Source organism: Agelaius tricolor, unplaced genomic scaffold (assembly GCF_023055355.1).
Source record: "Agelaius tricolor isolate 1412-34295 unplaced genomic scaffold, bAgeTri1.0.p SCAF_12, whole genome shotgun sequence".
NCBI classification, from domain to species: domain Eukaryota; kingdom Metazoa; phylum Chordata; class Aves; order Passeriformes; family Icteridae; genus Agelaius; species Agelaius tricolor.
Window position 1 is genome coordinate 15,828,329 of NW_027269272.1, and position 6,000 is coordinate 15,834,328.

Here is a 6,000-nt window from a genome sequence, read left to right on the forward strand (position 1 = left end):
CAAAAAAGGAAAAGCACAGCATTTGTTTCTCATAAACTGTGGCCACACTGCTGTCGCCTTTCCCTGCAGCTGAGTGTCCCATCATGGGAGGAAACAAAGCCCTGACGGCTTGGCCAAGCATGACATAAAAGTGGTGGTGAAGTGGAGAGAAAACAAGACCATTTCTGCTCCCACTGCTCAGTCTAAGCACATCCTTCCCTTTGTCACCACATTACACCCTTTCCTACCTTCGTATTAAAGAGATTAAAGATAAAGCAAACAGGCCACTCACCACCCCAAGAAACAATGACAGAAAGCCATTAAACTCAACTATTGCAACACAACAACACTTCTCACCCAAAATACCACCTTCCACTGCAAGCAATCTTTCTTAGAAAGGGCTTAAACCAAAACACCCAGGTTTGACTTACCACTGGGGAAAAGCCACGAGCTCCTGAGGAAAGCAAAACCCAGGCTTGAGACTGGGCATGCACAGCCCAGCCCCTCCTCTGCAGTTTTGAACCTTAAAGGCAGATGCCACCTGCTTGCACTGATAAGGGGTCACATCTGACACAGGGTGCAGCCCCAGCACCGCTGGCACAAGTGTGAGTCCAGCAACCTCCTTCCAAAAATAAAGACTGTCGCAACCAAGAGGTAGCTGGTTTCCTTTGTGTTTTCATCGAAAACGGGCTTGGTGCTTCAACACTCTCAACTACTCTGGAGTGATAGCATGGTTTGTGAGGAAGCCAGAAATCAATAAGGTATCTCAGTGAAGTGTTGGGTTTCAAGAGGTCCAAGCACCTCAATTTCTCCATAACTTCCCTCAAAAACTGGAGGTCTGGTTTGGTTTGTGTTTCTCCAGCGGTATGCAAGTTCTCAGAAATTATCAGTATGGTTTATGGGTGCAGAACTTTGTGGTTTGATGTTGGTGTAAAGCCACACTGTAAAATTTTGTAAAATAAAATCGTTCACAGCAGGGATGAGCAAAATGATTTGGAGCTTTCTTTCTGCTTGTTCCCAAACTACAGTGTTCTTTTCTGCTTCTCCCTATGAAATGTCTATCAATGATGTACAATTTTCTATCATTGGCCTGTAGTTCTCAGTCAGTGGACATGCAGATGGGGTCAGCAAAGTCTTTGTCTGTAAGCTACAAACTTCACTCTTTTTCACAAGTTACAGTCCCCTAAGGAATAAACTAGTGAAATACTCAGGAAACCTTGATGCAGAGAGAAGAACATCTGTTCTTATGAAGACAGCACTTCCACATTATACAAATGTACCCAAGAAATGATTAATAAAGTCTAAATAATGATATCGAACGTGCCTCATTTTATTCATGTGCTCTACAAAGGAAAATAGTGTGATTACTCCCATATTACCTGTAAGAAAATGAAGACAGCAGGAGGTTATAGAATTACTCACCATTAGTCAGCAAGCCATAAATACAACCTTGGTCACCCAAGTCGCAATGTGGTGCTTGCTCTAAAAGGAACTAGTGATTTTGGGTGTTTAGGTAGAGAAATTCAGAAAGGCCTTAATTTCTTCTGGTAGAGTATACACTGTTCCTCCTGCACTAAGAAACTCCCAAACTTCATTTATCTTCAGACACCAAAATGCTGATGGCCAGGAATGAAAATCAAGGGGCTGCAGAAATGCTGTGACCAGCTTTAAGAAACACACAGAGTTCAGGGTGGAATGAGAATTCCAATCCAGACTAAAACCTAATCTTTCTTCCTGAATTTATACAGCATTTAACCCCTTAATCCCTTCATTTCTGTACATATTAATACATTAGCCCTCAGCCACCACAGGGTGTGAGCTGGATAGAGATTTAAGTCACGGAGGAGTCGGCAGCTTCAGCTCCAGCAATCCCAATCCACATGCTCGTCCCTGCCTTCTCCAGTTACACCTTGAAGCGCATCAAAAGCAGTGGTAAACGATTTAAAGTTCATGAGCATTATGCCTAAATGCCTGAATCTTGGAGTCAGTTGTATTTTTAGTTTTTGCGTGGGGAGGGGGCTCCTTTTCAGATCACGCCGTTAAAACTGTAGGAACTTGGCAGCCCTCGTCCTGCTGGAATTCCCCCTGCTCTGCATTGTAACGCTGCAGTGATTTGTAGCCATCGGTACCTAATGAAGCTCACAGCTGTGCAAGAGGAGAAGGATGCTGGGTCTGGCAGCACGGGACAGGCTTGCGCCTGGCAGGCGATGTCATCTGGAATTCCCCGGCTTGCGGAGCGCTCTTGTCCCCTTGCCTGGAGCAGCCACCCTCAGCCAGCAGGGCACACCCTGGAAGCACCCCCTTGTAACCCTTTCCCAAAGGTTGGGGACCTTTGGAAATGAAACAGGCTCGTTGCTACCCTCTAAACAGCGGGGCAGGATGAAAGCCAAATGGGAGACAGGCAGGCTCTCCAGCCCCTCGGAGAAGATTGCAGTCGAATTTCATCTACCTCTACTGCACCTCTTTCTATGTCTACTTCATCAACAAGCAGCCTCTCTTCCCAGCATGAATTGCACTGTAGAATGCATTTTTCTGCTTCTTTCTTTGCCTGATGCCATATTCCAAGGTCTTAACTCACAAAAGCCCAAAAGAGACTGACTCCCATCCTGGCAGAGGCAGGTTGTGCTGAACTGAGCTCACAAGTCATTATTCTCCTTTCGATTTTAAACCGAGCTTTCAGGTTTAGCATTTCAAAATTTAGACCTCCATCAAGCTCTTTAAACCCTTCAGATTGTCTTTGCACATAATGCTGCTCCTATGTGTCAGTCCTAGAATATAACTCCAAGAGAGTACTGACAGATGCATGGGTTAGAAAGGACAAATGTAAGGATAACAAACACCAACACAGGATTCTTTTGAGACAGAATAGAACTTCTACCTATGGTTCAGTTTTTTTCCCAGTTCCCACATTTGTCAGATGTTTCACTGATCTGGTCTCTCACAGAAAAATGTGGACAGCAGCACAGGTTATGGGGAGGAGCAGCAGTGAGAAAGTTGTTGGGTCGCACAGGGATACGCATTAGAAAATGAAAGAAGCTGACTGCCAGAAGGGTGAACCCTGATCTCAGAAGTGGCCAACAGCCAAGGAGGTGTAGGGAACACATGAAGGAACAGGAAGTGGCAACAGCAAAGGCTCTGTGACACTGCTGGTGTCCTACAGCATCTGTAAAGGACAGACCAGGGAGAACTGTTGGCTTCTCCTGTTCTCCAGGCAAAGGGTGCTTGCCCTGCGCACACTCTGTTTCAACTGTGAGCTGCATGGTACTGGGGGCCAATAAAGCAGTTCTGTCTCACAGGAATGCTGAGTGTTCTGCTAGGGCCTACTCAAACAGTGCCTCCTGATCTCTCTGTGACTTACATTTGTCTTTTGGAAGCATACATGTGTGAGATGAATGGAAAGTGGTCGGAAGGGATGGTTCAGCTTCCTGGTTGATTTTTACTCAAGTCTTCAGTGCACAGGCAACACTGACCTAATCAAACAAAGTGAAACTGGCTGTACAGAGTAATCCTCCTAATTCACCATGCTGCAAAACACAAGGGGGATTTTTCTCCTTTCATCATCTCCTTTCATCTTGAGTAAGACTGCCTGCAGTGAAGGCAACATTTGCAGCTTTGTGGCAGCCCCTCAAAGTAGTCCTGTGTCCCAAACCAGTGCCCTGCTCCAGTGCTGGCTGCAGAGCTCCTCTGGGAGGAAAAGACTCCCTCTGCATTCCCACTGGGGTTCCCAGAATGAACCCTGCATGGCCTGCTCCCTGCAAACTGCTGGGAGTGGCCTCCTGAAGCTGAGCAATTTCCGTACATCCACAGCCCAGGAACCCACTGCATTTCCTATCAACAGCTCAACTAATCAGCTATCTACATATCCTCATTGTCAGCCTGACAACAGGGACCACTTTTGCATAACAGAGATTTCATCCTCTGGGCTTCAGGAAGCTCAGCACTCCACCAGCATTTGAGACTCTCTCCCATAATTGTAAACCCTATTTTTTTTTTCTTCAGGATTTCCTTCAGCATCTTGTGAACTTTCCTAGACATCTCTTATCTCACACTCTTGGCAATCCCCTTCTTATCCATCCACAAAAGCTCAGCCATGGACATCCCCTCCTTTCTCCTCAGCCCTGACACCCACTCCCTTTCTCAGCCCTGGCCAAGGTGAAGCACTGCCACAGCAATTCCCCCACCTGCCCACTGCAATTGGTGCTTTCTAGTCTGGAGTACAAACTCTTCATAACCCACAGAAGACCACCTGTGTGGAGAAGCCCAGAGTTAGAATGCAAACCTGGAGCTCAGGACACCCAAGCTCAACCCCCAGCCCCTGGGTCACCCGTCCAGCTTTGTTCTTCCATTTCTAAGGTATAATCCCCAAACTGGTAAAGCACATAGAGACTTGCTAACAATCAGTGCATCTCCAGGGAAACATGACTTTCCAAATTTAGATAATAAAAGAAAATGTAAATAATCAATTTTAAGAAAGCCTTGAACCCAAAACCAATTAAAAGCATTTGCATTATTTTGTAACTCACTTTTCCAGTCAATCCCTTTCCCAAACCTATTGTAGTGGTGGTGAGAAGCAGTGCCCATCTGGAGAAGGAAGAGTCAGAGCTGCTGGACAGAGATGAGATCTTTTACTGCAGTAAGTGAGAAAGTCTTCTCAAAAGCAGCACAAGTGGGAAATCCAGGCCCAGCCCTCAAAATTCTGAGGTATTTTTGGTCCAAGTCCAAAAATAAGTGCTGTAAGAAAAACTTCACAGGCAAACTGTCCAGAAGCCACAAAACATTTGCGAGTCCCTTAAAAAAAATAATAAATCTCTTTGGTCTAAGTAATAGATATTATCTGCTCTCTTTCAAATACCCAGCTGAGAACATGTATTTGGGTCTGACTTTGGAAGTTGATACAGGACTTTTGTAGCCAGACAGCCCTGGCAGTTTCACAGCAGGATGAATGCAGTGATGCATCAGGAGAGGAGAGGACAAGCACAGCTCGCTGCTGAGGCATCTCCTGATGGGTCAGTGCTGCCTCCAGCCCTGCTGCCACATGCCAACCTCTGATGTCCAGCTGCAGCTACAGCTGAAGACAACAAAGACCATTTTTTGTCTCTCTAACCCAAAATCACTCTATGGACCACTCATCCACCATCAATAATCTGCAGCAGGTGCCTGGGGGCACGTGGGGCAGACACCTCTGCTGTTGGATTCTGCTGCACAGAAAGATGGGGAAACCCCTCATCTTTCCTGGAGGAGCAGTGTGAAGTGCCCAAAGCAGCCTAAACCAGTTTACCATATCCTTTTGGATACTCAGATGTCTGTAGCACCAGGGAATTTTAAAAGAAATAAAGCAACAGACACAGAAATAAAAAAGGGTAAGGTCACTTTCAGGAGCTGTCAGTCATGAGAAAAATACAGCTATGACAGCTCTTCAGCACTGTACTTCTCTAGTGATTTTAGATATTTAATCACGAAAATTGCAAAGTTCTGGAGAGGCAATGGCCAGAAGTCTCATATTCCTGAGGCTTGCAAAATCAAATTCCCCTCTTTTGAGATTTGGTCATTAGTATTTTTCCTGCTATCGCAGCATTTACCCAGTAAAATTATCTACCTGATTTCATTGCTATTTTTTACAAGGAGCTTTCAGCATTTCCCACAGAAATGGGACTTTCTTAATAATTGTCTGCCAAACTTTTACAGTGCTGAGTGCAACCAGCATCAGTAAGTTTTCACTGGTCTATCTCCATCACACCAATACAGAGACCACAACACAGAATGAAAAATTGCTTTATTTGTTTGTTTGTTTGTTTGTTTGCCTGAGAGAAACCCCCAATGAAGGGTTCATCACAGGTATGGCTGGGTCCCCAAACCAAGGGCCCTGCAGGGGAGATCTCTGTGAGTTCCTGGCTGCCCTGCTTGGTAACACAAGTGGAGACTCTGCCATGCAAAGAGCAAAAGGCTGAGGCCCCGATGGCTCATGATGGGGTTGTGGCCCTGCAGCATGCTCTGAGCTCTGCTCAAAGTCTGGCATGCTGC